Source organism: Oncorhynchus masou, chromosome 30, assembly GCF_036934945.1.
Source record: "Oncorhynchus masou masou isolate Uvic2021 chromosome 30, UVic_Omas_1.1, whole genome shotgun sequence".
NCBI classification, from domain to species: Eukaryota; Metazoa; Chordata; class Actinopteri; order Salmoniformes; family Salmonidae; genus Oncorhynchus; species Oncorhynchus masou.
The window spans coordinates 13469573-13483174 of NC_088241.1; the positions used below are offsets into that span (position 1 = coordinate 13469573).

General features: G+C 44.4%; 1 pseudogene; it reads left to right on the forward strand.

The window, feature by feature from the left end:
- Window positions 1–962: 962 nt before the first annotated feature.
- LOC135523035 (uncharacterized protein DDB_G0287625-like) lies at window positions 963–13151 on the forward strand (annotated as a pseudogene).
- Window positions 13152–13602: the final 451 nt, after the last annotated feature.

The following is a 13602-nucleotide window of genomic DNA, read 5'->3' on the forward strand; positions in this document are numbered from 1 at the left end:
AGATCCAGAGACAGAAACAGAGACAGATCCAGAGAGAGCTCCAGAGACAGATCCAGAGACAGATACAGATACAGAGACAGATACAGGTACAGAGACAGATACAGAAACAGAGACGGAGACAGAGACAGAGACAGAGACAGAGACAGAGACAGAGACAGATACAGAGACAGATCCAGAGACAGATCCAGATCCAGAGACAGATACAGAGACAGATACAGAGAGAGGTCCAGAGACAGGTACAGATCCAGATCCAGATCCAGAGACAGATCCAGAGACAGATACAGAGAGGTCCAGTGACAGATACAGAGACAGAGACAGATACAGATCCAGAGACAGATAGAGAGACAGATACAGACAGAGGTCCAGAGACAGGTACATATCCAGATCCAGAGACAGATCCAGAGAGAGCTCCAGAGACAGATCCAGAGACAGATACAGATCCAGAGACAAATACAGATACAGATACAGGTACAGAGACAGATACAAAAACAGAGACAGAGACAGAGACAGATACAGAGACAGATCCAGAGACAGATACAGAGAGAGGTCCAGTGACAGATCCAGAGACAGATCCAGATCCAGAGACAGATACAGATACAGAAACAGAGACAGAGACAGAGACAGAGACAGATACAGAGACAGATCCAGAGACAGATACAGAGAGAGGTCCAGTGACAGATACAGAGACAGATACAGATCCAGAGACAGATACAGAGAGGTCCAGAGACAGGTACAGATCCAGATCCAGAGACAGATACAGATACAGATACAGAGACAGATACAGAGACAGATCCAGAGACAGATACAGATCCAGAGACAGATACAGAGACAGATACAGAGACAGATACAGAGACAGATACAGAGATAGATCCAGAGACAGATACAGAGACAGATCCAGAGAGAGCTCCAGAGACAGATACAGATACAGAGACAGATACAGGTACAGAGACAGATACAGAAACAGAGACAGAGACAGAGACAGATACAGAGACAGATCCAGAGACAGATCCAGATCCAGAGACAGATACAGAGAGAGGTCCAGAGACAGGTACAGATCCAGATCCAGATCCAGAGACAGATCCAGAGACAGAGCCAGAGACAGATACAGAGAGAGGTCCAGTGACAGATACAGAGACAGATACAGATCCAGAGACAGATACAGAGACAGATACAGAGAGAGGTCCAGAGACAGGTACAGATCCAGATCCAGAGACAGATACAGAGACAGATCCAGAGACAGATCCAGAGACAGATACAGAGACAGATACAGAGATAGATCCAGAGACAGATACAGAGACAGATCCAGAGACAGATACAGAGACAGATCCAGAGAGAGCTCCAGAGACAGATCCAGAGACAGATACAGATCCAGAGACAGATACAGATACAGATACAGGTACAGAGACAGATACAGAAACAGAGACAGAGACAGATACAGAGACAGATCCAGAGACAGATACAGAGAGAGGTCCAGTGGCAGATACAGAGACAGATCCAGATCCAGAGACAGAGACAGATCCAGAGACAGATCCAGAGACAGATCCAGATACAGATCCAGAGACAGATCCAGAGACAGATACAGAGACAGATACAGAGACAGATACAGAGACAGATACAGAGACAGATACAGAGATAGATCCAGAGACAGAAACAGAGACAGATCCAGAGAGAGCTCCAGAGACAGATCCAGAGACAGATACAGATACAGAGACAGATACAGAAACAGAGACGGAGACAGAGACAGAGACAGAGACAGAGACAGATACAGAGACAGATCCAGAGACAGATCCAGATCCAGAGACAGATACAGAGACAGATACAGAGAGAGGTCCAGAGACAGGTACAGATCCAGATCCAGATCCAGAGACAGATCCAGAGACAGATACAGAGAGGTCCAGTGACAGATACAGAGACAGAGACAGATACAGATCCAGAGACAGATAGAGAGACAGATACAGAGAGAGGTCCAGAGACAGATCCAGAGACAGATACAGATCCAGAGACAAATACAGATACAGATACAGGTACAGAGACAGATACAAAAACAGAGACAGAGACAGAGACAGATACAGAGACAGATCCAGAGACAGATACAGAGAGAGGTCCAGTGACAGATCCAGAGACAGATCCAGATCCAGAGACAGATACAGATACAGATACAGAAACAGAGACAGAGACAGATACAGAGACAGAGACAGATACAGAGAGAGGTCCAGTGACAGATACAGAGACAGATACAGATCCAGAGACAGATACAGAGAGAGGTCCAGAGACAGGTACAGATCCAGATCCAGAGACAGATACAGATACAGATACAGAGACAGATACAGAGACAGATCCAGAGACAGATACAGATCCAGAGACAGATCCAGAGACAGATACAGAGACAGATACAGAGACAGATACAGAGACAGATACAGAGATAGATCCAGAGACAGATACAGAGACAGATCCAGAGAGAGCTCCAGAGACAGATACAGATACAGAGACAGATACAGGTACAGAGACAGATACAGAAACAGAGACAGAGACAGAGACAGAGACAGATACAGAGACAGATCCAGAGACAGATCCAGATCCAGAGACAGATACAGAGAGAGGTCCAGAGACAGGTACAGATCCAGATCCAGATCCAGAGACAGATACAGAGACAGATCCAGAGACAGATACAGAGAGAGGTCCAGTGACAGATACAGAGACAGATACAGATCCAGAGACAGATACAGAGACAGATACAGAGAGAGGTCCAGAGACAGGTACAGATCCAGATCCAGAGACAGATACAGAGACAGATCCAGAGACAGATCCAGAGACAGATACAGAGACAGATACAGAGATAGATCCAGAGACAGAGACAGAGACAGATCCAGAGACAGATACAGAGACAGATCCAGAGAGAGCTCCAGAGACAGATCCAGAGACAGATACAGATCCAGAGACAGATACAGATACAGATACAGGTACAGAGACAGATACAGAAACAGAGACAGAGACAGATACAGAGACAGATCCAGAGACAGATACAGAGAGAGGTCCAGTGACAGATACAGAGACAGATACAGATCCAGAGACAGATACAGAGAGAGGTCCAGAGACAGGTACAGATCCAGATCCAGAGACAGATACAGATGGAGGTCCAGAGACAGATCCAGATCCAGATCCAGATCCAGAGACAGATCCAGAGACAGAGCCAGAGACAGATACAGAGAGAGGTCCAGTGACAGATACAGAGACAGATACAGATCCAGAGACAGATACAGAGACAGATACAGAGAGAGGTCCAGAGACAGGTACAGATCCAGAGACAGATACAGAGACAGATCCAGAGACAGATCCAGAGACAGATACAGAGACAGATACAGAGATAGATCCAGAGACAGATACGGAGACAGATCCAGAGACAGATACAGAGACAGATCCAGAGAGAGCTCCAGAGACAGATCCAGAGACAGATACAGATCCAGAGACAGATACAGATACAGATACAGGTACAGAGACAGATACAGAAACAGAGACAGAGACAGATACAGAGACAGATCCAGAGACAGATACAGAGAGAGGTCCAGTGACAGATACAGAGACAGATACAGATCCAGAGACAGATACAGAGAGAGGTCCAGAGACAGGTACAGATCCAGATCCAGATCCAGAGACAGATACAGATACAGATACAGATCCAGAGACAGATACAGATCCAGAGACAGATACAGATACAGGTACAGAAACAGAGACAGAGACAGATACAGAGACAGATCCAGAGACAGATCCAGAGACAGATACAGAGACAAATACAGATACAGAGACAGAGACAGATCGAGAGACAGATACAGATACAGATACAGATCCAGATACAGAGACAGATCCAGAGACAGATCCAGAGACAGATACAGAGACAGATCCAGAGACAGATCCAGAGACAGATACAGAGACAGATACAGAGATAGATCCAGAGACAGATACAGAGACAGATCCAGAGAGAGCTCCAGAGACAGATCCAGAGACAGATCCAGATCCAGAGACAGATACAGAGACAGATACAGAGAGAGGTCCAGAGACAGGTACAGATCCAGATCCAGATCCAGAGACAGATCCAGAGACAGATCCAGAGACAGATACAGAGAGAGGTCCAGTGACAGATACAGATACAGATCCAGAGACAGATACAGATACAGATACAGAGACAGATACAGAGACAGATCCAGAGACAGATCCAGAGAGAGCTCCAGAGACAGATACAGATACAGATACAGGTACAGAGACAGATACAGAAACAGAGACAGAGACAGATACAGAGACAGATCCAGAGACAGATACAGAGAGAGGTCCAGAGACAGGTACAGATCCAGATCCAGAGACAGATACAGAAACAGATACAGAGACAGAGACAGAGACAGAGACAGATACAGAGAAAGATCCAGATCCAGAGACAGATACAGATACAGGTACAGAGACAGAGACAGATACAGAGACAGATCCAGAGACAGATACAGAGACAGATACAGAGACAGATACAGATACAGAGACAGAGACAGATCCAGAGACAGATCCAGAGACAGATACAGAGAGAGGTCCAGTGACAGATACAGATACAGATCCAGAGACAGATACAGATACAGAGACAGAGACAGATACAGAGACAGATCCAGAGACAGATCCAGAGACAGATCCAGAGACAGATACAGATCCAGAGACAGATACAGATACAGATACAGGTACAGAGACAGATACAGAAACAGAGACAGAGACAGAGACAGATACAGAGACAGATCCAGAGACAGAGACAGATACAGATACAGAGACAGATACAGAGAGAGGTCCAGAGACAGGTACAGATCCAGATCCAGATACAGATACAGATACAGATACAGATACAGATACAGAGACAGATACAGAGACAGATACAGAGACAGATACAGATCCAGAGACAGATACAGATACAGGTACAGAGACAGAGACAGATCCAGAGACAGATCCAGAGACAGATACAGAGACAGATACAGAGACAGATACAGATACAGAGACAGAGACAGATCGAGAGACAGATACAGATACAGATACAGAGACAGATCCAGAGACAGATCCAGAGACAGATCCAGAGACAGATACAGAGACAGATACAGAGACAGATACAGAGATAGATCCAGAGACAGATACAGAGACATATCCAGAGAGAGCTCCAGAGACAGATCCAGAGACAGATACAGATACAGAGACAGATACAGGTACAGAGACAGATACAGAAACAGAGACAGGGACAGAGACAGATACAGAGACAGATCCAGAGACAGATCCAGAGACAGATACAGATCCAGAGACAGATACAGAGACAGATACAGAGAGAGGTCCAGAGACAGGTACAGATCCAGATCCAGATCCAGAGACAGATCCAGACACAGATCCAGAGACAGATACAGAGAGAGGTCCAGTGACAGATACAGATACAGATTCAGAGACAGATACAGATACAGAGACAGATACAGAGACAGATCCAGAGACAGATCCAGAGACAGATCCAGAGACAGATCCAGAGCCAGATACAGATCCAGATCCAGATCCAGATACAGATACAGAGACAGATACAGAGACATATACAGATCCAGATCCAGATCCAGATACAGGTACAGAGACAGGTACAGGGACAGGTACAGAGACAGATACAGAGACAGATACAGAGACAGAGACAGAGACAGAGACAGATCTAGATACAGATACAGAGACAGATACAGATACAGATACAGATACAGAGACAGATACAGATACAGGTACAGAGACAGACACAGATACAGAGACAGATACAGAGACAGATACAGAGACAGATACAGAGGCAGATACAGAGAGAGGTCCAGAGACAGGTACAGATACAGATCCAGAGACAGATCCAGAGACAGATCCAGATACAGATACAGAGACAGATCCAGAGACAGGTACAGACACAGATCCAGAGACAGATACAGATCCAGAGACAGATACAGATCCAGCGACAGATATAGACACAGAGACAGATACTGATACAGATACAGATACAGAGACAGATCAAGAGACAGAGACAGATACAGAGAGAGGTCCAGTGACAGATACAGAGACAGATACAGATCCAGAGGCAGATACAGAGACAGATACAGATACAGATACAGAGACAGATCCATAGACAGATCCAGATACAGATACAGAGACATATACAGATACAGATCCAGATCCAGAGACAGAGACAGATACAGAGAGAGGTCCAGTGACAGATACAGAGACAGATACAGATACAGATACAGATACAGATACAAAGACAGATACAGACACAGAGACAGATCCAGAGACAGATCCAGAGACAGATACAGAGGCAGATACAGAGAGAGGTCCAGAGACAGATACAGATACAGATCCAGAGACAGATCCAGATACAGATACAGAGACAGATCCAGAGACAGATCCAGAGACAGATCCAGATCCAGATCCAGAGACAGATCCAGATCCAGAGACAGATCCAGATGCAGAGACAGAGACAGATCCCTCCTGTCTCAGCCTCCAGTATTTATGCTGCAGTAGTTTATGTGTCGGGGGGCTAGGATCAGTTTGTTATATCTGGAGTACTTCTCCTGTCCTTTTCGTTGTCCTTTGTGAATTTAATTGTGCTCTCTCTAATTCTCTCTTTCTTTCTCTCTCTCGGGGGACCTGAGCCCTAGGACCATGCCACAGGACTACCTGACATGATGACTCCTTGCTGTCCCCAGTCCACCTGGTCGTGCTGCTGCTCCAGTTTCAACTGTTCTGCCTTATTAGTATTGGAACATGCTGGTCATTTATGAACATTTGAACATGGCCATGTTCTGTTATAATCTCCACCCGGCACAGGCAGAAGAGGACTGGCCACCTCACATAGCCTTGTTCCTCTCTAGGTTTCTTCCTAGGTTTTGGCCTTTCTAGGGAGTTTTTCCTAGCCACTGTGCTTCTACACATGCATTGCTTGCTGTTTGGGGTTTTAGGCTGGGTTTCTGTACAGCACTTTGAGATATCAGCTGATGTACGAAGGGCTATATAAATAAATTTAATTTTATTTTATTTGATCCAGATACAGAGACAGGTACAGAGACAGAGACAGATCCAGAGACAGATACAGAGACAGAGACAGATCCAGAGACAGATCCAGAGACAGGTACAGAGACAGAGACAGAGACAGCGACAGAGACAGAGACAGAGACAGATCCAGATCCAGATCCAGATCCAGATCCAGATCCAGAGACAGAGACAGAGACAGGTACAGGTACAGAGACAGAGACAGAGACAGAGACAGATCTAGAGACAGATACAGAGACAGAGACAGAGACAGATCCAGATCCAGATCCAGATCCAGATCCAGAGACAGAGACAGAGGCAGAGACAGAGACAGATACAGAGACAGATACAGAGGCAGATACAGACAGGGGCAACGGCAAGGATTTTCCTTTCAAATGGACTGTCCTATCTGACCATAGGAAGAGACAGAGTGAACTATCTCACTGATGGCTTGGGTTCAGTACAGACATAAGTTTTCTATTCCTCTCAACAGTGGGTAATAAATGATGCCTCTCTGGTTGGCCCAGGGTGTTTCATCATCTGAACACTGACACTAAAATCCAGACAGCCTGCAGCCGGAGAGGGCCGTGAGCGGAGGAGTCCCTGTTGGTCACAGACTTTGTATGTTTTCTTTATTCCCCTCCACTCTGTCTATCTGTCATCCTGGCCTTATTTATGGTCTCACTCCCCTGGGTCTATTTGTCTGTGTTTTACACCATTTTGGGAAGGAAAGGTTGGTGGGTTATTTGGGGTTTAAGGAGTGGGGGTGAAGGGACTGAATGTGTGTATGTGTGTGTGTGTGTGCGTGCGTGTGCGTGCGTGCGTGCGTGCGTGCGTGCGTGCGTGCGTGCGTGTGTGTGTGTGTGTGTGTGTGTGTGTGTGTGTGTGCGCGTGTGTGTGTGTGTGTGTGTGTGTGTGTGGAGGGGGGGTACGGTTGAGGTGGGGGGGAGTTTGTTAGACAGTAAAATATGCAGTCAGAGTAGAAGTCACTCTGTATCCTATGTGTTGAAGGGGGGTAAGGGGGTTAGTGCATACTCACTCCCCTCCTCCTTGACTCCCCCGCTGGCTGTCCTACCCTGCTCGGCCATGCGTGTGTGTGTTTCAAATCAAATCACATTTAATTGGCTGCATACACATATTTTGCAGAAGTTATTACGGGTGTAGCGAAATGTAGTAAAAAAACACACCAAATGTGTTTGATGGATCGCAGGAAAAGAGCAGGAATAGGTTTTTGTAGGCTACAGTCCAAGCTATGTCTTCCAATGGTGCAACTGCTGTCGGCATCCAAAGATTATCCAACTTGAATAAACGCGTGGGGGTAAAGATGACACCAGTGTTGTAGTCTACGACGATACTGTCACGCCCTGACCTTCGTTATCTTAGTTTTCTTTATTATTTTGGTTAGGTCAGGGTGTGACGAGGGTGGTATGTGTGTTTTTGTCTTGTCTAGGGTTTATTGTACATCTATGGGGTTTTGGTTTGTCTAGGTAAATGTAGGTCTATGGTTGCCAGAATTGGTTCCCAATCAGAGGTAGCTGTTTATCGTTGTCTCTGATTGGGGATCCTATTTAGGTTGCCATTTCCCTTTTGGTTTTGTGGGTTATTGTCTATGTGTAGATGCCTGTCAGCACTCGTGTTATATAGCGGCACGGTCGTAGTGTTGTTTTGTTATTTTGTTTAGTGTTCTTCGGTAATTAAAGAAGAATGTATGCTTATTATTGGTCTCAACGTTACAACGAACGTGACAGACACGGATATCACTTATTATTGATATCTATATAGTGCATTGATGTGAATCACACTGCTTCTCTCTCATTTAGCTATTTGCGCTTTACAGATTGTGGATGGCTGTTCACAAATCTAAATGTGTATTTGAACCCAATAATGGTTGAATTCAAGAAGTTTAAGCTGCCTATCCATTCATTTTTGGAAACCTTAAACTAATAACACACAAATTATTGTATTTTTCTTGTCTATATTGAATACATAATTAAAAAATTCACAGTGTGGGTTGGAAAAAGTATGTGAACCCCTAGGTTAATGACTTCTCCAAAAGCTAATTGTAGTCAGGAGTCAGCTAACCTGGAGTCCAATCAATGAGACCAGATTAGAGATGTTGGTTCGAACTGCCTTGCCCTAAAAAAAAACTCCCAAAATTTGAGTTTGCTATTCACAAGAAGCATTGCCTGATTCCTCAAACAAAATAGATCCCAGAAGACCTAAGATTAAGAATGGTTGACTTGCATAAAGCTGGAAAGTGTTACAAAAGTATCTCTAAAAGCCTTGATGTTCATCAGTCCGCGGTAAGATAAAATGTTTATAAATGGAGAAAGTTCAGCACTGTTGCTACTCTCCCTAGGAGATGCAAAGATGACTGCAAGAGCACAGCACAGAATGCTCAATGAGGTTAAGAAGATTCCTAGTGTCAGCTAAAGACTTACAGAAGTCTCTGGAACATGCTAACATCTAAAACACGTAAAACACTAAACAAGAATAGTGTTCATGGGAGGACACCACGGAAGAAGACACTGCTGTCCAAAAAAACCCATTGCTGCACATCTGAAGTTTGCAAAAGTGTACCGGGATGTTCCACAGCGCTACTGGCTAAATATTCCGTGGACAGATGAAACTACAGTTGAGTTGTTTGGAAGGAACACACAACACTATGTGTGGAGAAAAAAAGGCACAGCACACCAACATCAAAACATCATCTCAACTGTAAAGCATGTTGGAAGGAGCATCATGGTTTGGGGCTGCTTTGTTGCCTCAGGGCCTGGGCAGCTTGCTATCATCAACGGAAAAATGAAGTCCCAAGTTTATCAAGACATTTTGCAGGAGAATGTTTGGATATCTGTCCACCAATTGAAGCTCAACCGAAGTTGGGTGATGCAACAGGACAACAACCCAAAACACAGAAGTAGATCAACAACAGAATGGCTTCAACAGAAGAAAATACGCCTTCTGGAGTGGCCCAGTCAGAGTCCTGACCTCAACCCGATTTGAGATGCTGTGAAATGACCTCAAGAGAGCAGTTCACTCCAGACATCCCAAGAATATTGCTGATCTGAAACAGTTTTATAAAGATGAATGGTCCGAAATTACTCCTGACCGTTGTGCAGGTCTGATGCGCAACTACAGAAAATGTTTGGTTGAGGTTATTGCTGCCAAAGGAGGGTCAACCAGTTATTAAATTCAAAGGTTCACATACTTTTTCCACCCTGCACCGTGAAGGTTTACACAGTGGGTTCAATAAAGACATGAAAACGTATAATTGTTTGTGTTACTAGTTTAAACAGACTGTGTTTGTCTGCTGTTGTGACTTAAATGAAGATCAGATCAGATTTTATGACCGATTTATGCAGAAATCCCGTTAATTCCAAAGGGTTCACATACATTTTCTTGCCACTGTAATTCATGCTGATGAAAAAAAATCCATAGGCCTGATGGACATATGCTCAAACTTGCACACTTTGATAGACGTAAAGGGGAAATCTGTTGCTACATCCATTTTTATACTTGTAAATTATACATATATCTATATATACACTACCGTTCAAACATTTGGGTTCACTTAGAAATGTCCTTGTTTTTGAAAGAAAGCACATTTTTTGGTCCATTAAAATAACATAAAATGATTTATTTCAGCTTTTATTTCTTTCATCACATTCCCAGTGGGTCAGAAGTTTACATACACTCAATTAGTATTTGGTAGCATTGCCTTTAAATTGTTTAACTTAGGTCAAATGTTTTGGGTAGACTTCCACAAGCTTCCCACAATAAGTTGGGTGAATTTTGGCCCATTCCTCCTGACAGAGTTGGTGTAACCGAGGCAGGTTTGTAGGCCTCCTTGCTCACATATGTTTTTTCAGTGGGATTGAGGTCAGGGCTTTGTGATGGCCACTCCAATACATTGACTTTGTTGTCCTTAAGCCATTTTGCCACAACTTTGGTAGTATGCTTGGGGTCATTGTCCATTTGGAAGACCCATTTGCGAACAAGATTTAACTTCCTGACTGATGTCTTGAGATGTTGCTTCAATATATCCACATAATTTTCCTACCTCATGATGCCATCTATTTTGTGAAGTGCACCATTCCCTCCTGCACATCATGATGCTGCCACCCCTTTGCTTCACGGTTGGGATGGTGTTCTTTGGCTGGCAAGCCTCCCCCTTTTCCCTCCAAACATAACTATGGTCATTATGGCCAAACAGTTCTATTTTTGTTTCATCAGACCAGAGAACATTTCTCCAAAAAGTATGATCTTCGTCCCCGTGTGCAGTTGCAAATCGTAGTCTGGCTATTTTATGGCAGTTTTGGAGCAGTGGCTTCTTCCTTGCTGAGCGGCCTTTCAGGTTATGTCGATATAGGACTTGTTTTACTGTGAATATAGATACTTTTGTACCTGTTTCCTCCAGCATCTTCACAAGGTCCTTTGCTGTTGTTCTGGGATTGATTTGTACTTTTTGCACCAAAGTACATTCATCTCTAGGAGACAGAATGTGTCTGCTTTCTGAGCGGTATGACGGCTGCATGGTCCCATGATGTTTATACTTGCGTACTATTGTTTATACAGATGAACGTGGTACCTTCAGGTGTTTGGAAATTACTCCCAAGGAAGAACCAGACTTGTGGAGGTCTACATTTGTTTCTGAGGTCTTGGCTGATTTCTTTTGATTTTCCCATGATCTCAAGCAAGAGGCACTGAGTTTGAAGGCAGGCCTTGAAATACATCCACAGGTACACCTCCAATTAACTCAAATTATGTCAATTAGCCTATCAGAAGCTTCTAAAGCCATGACATAATTTTCTGGAATTTTCCAAGCTGTTTAAAGGCACAGTCAACTTAGTGTATGTAAACTTCTGACCTACTGGAATTGTGATACAGGGAATTGTAAGTGAAATAATCTGTCTGTAAACAATTGTTTGAAAAATGACTTGTGTCCTGAACTAAGTAGATGTCCTAACCGACTTGCCAAAACTATAGTTTGTTCACAAGAAATTTGTGGAGTGGTTGAAAAACGAGTTTTAATTACTCCAACCTAAGTGTATGTAAACTTCCGACTTCAACTGTATATATATCTATTGATTCTTGAAGAATAAACGTATAAATGCCTCATGAGCTGTCACCCTCTATCAGAACCCAAAATATAAGCCAATTTTTGTAAATAATGTAAATGCAAACAAACACTGTATAGCCTCATAGCAAGGTTAAAACAATAATTGTTATATCATGGAAGGTCAGTACTTGCATCCATAGCTCTGGAGAGCCCTACGGTTGCGAAAAGTGCAGTTTCCGTACCAGACGGCGACACAGCCCAACAGGATGCTTTCAATAGTGCATCTGTAAAAGTTTATGAGGGTCTTATGAGCCAAGCTGAATTTCTTCAGCCTACTGAGTTTGAAGAGGCGCTGTTGCACCTTCTTCACCACACTGTCTGTTTGGTGAAGTGTACGGCGAGAAACTTAAATCTTTTCACCTTCTCAACTGCAATTCCGTCGATGGGGCGTGTTCCATCTGCTGTCTGCTGAAGTCCACGATCAGCTGCTTAGTTTTGTTGTCATTGAGGGAGAGGTTATTTTCCTGGCACCTCTCCGCCAGGGCCCTCACCTACTCCCCGTAGGCTGTCTCATCATTGTTGTTTGTGCGTGCGTGTGTGCATGTATGTCTGCCTGAATGTATGCGTGCGTATGTGTGTGTGCCTGCGTGTGTGTGTGTGTGCCTGCGTGTGTGTGTGTGTGTGTGTGTGTGTGTGTGTGTGTGTGTGTGTGTGTGTGTGTGTGTGTGTGTGTGTGTGTGTGTGTGTGTGTGTGTGTGTGTGTGTGTGTGTGTGTGTGTGCGCGCCTGTGTTTGCGTATATGTGTGTACGTGTGCTCATGGAGGTGATGAATGATGAACAGCCATTATCAGAGGATGCCATCTGGCTGTCATCAGAGAGGGCCTGAACGCTCCGAAGGTCCTGAAAAGCTACAGCCAATGAGTTCCTCTCAAATTCCTTTCTTCTCCAACTCTTTATGCTACATGTAATACTCGCACTAAGATAATATCCGTTGTATTTGTCTTTTTCCCCCCAGGATGACGTCGATGACGTCAGATTCCAGTGACTCCGAAGCCAACCGGCTTTGGAATAAGGAAGGTGTTGAAAATTAGACTTCACCGTCTAACAGCTTCTTTTTTGTGGGGATTTGTTTTTCTTCAGGAGAGTGTTTATTTTTGTAGGAGCGTCAGGACTGTTTGTTTGTTCCCTTTAAGAACGTGAACTGAGGGTGTGTTTGATCATGCATGCCATCATGCCATTGAGGAAGTACAGTTCCCGCTCAGCCCAGTCAAAACTGTTCGCTGCTCTGGCCCCCCAATGGTGGAACAAACTCCCTCACGACGCCAGGACAGCGGAGTCAATCACCACCTTCCGGAGACACCTGAAACCCCACCTCTTCAAGGAATACCTAGGATAAGATAAGTAATCCTTCTCACCACCCCCCCTTAATGATTTAGATGCACTATTGTAAAGTGGCTGTTCCACTGGATGTCAGAAGGTGAATTCACCAATTTGTA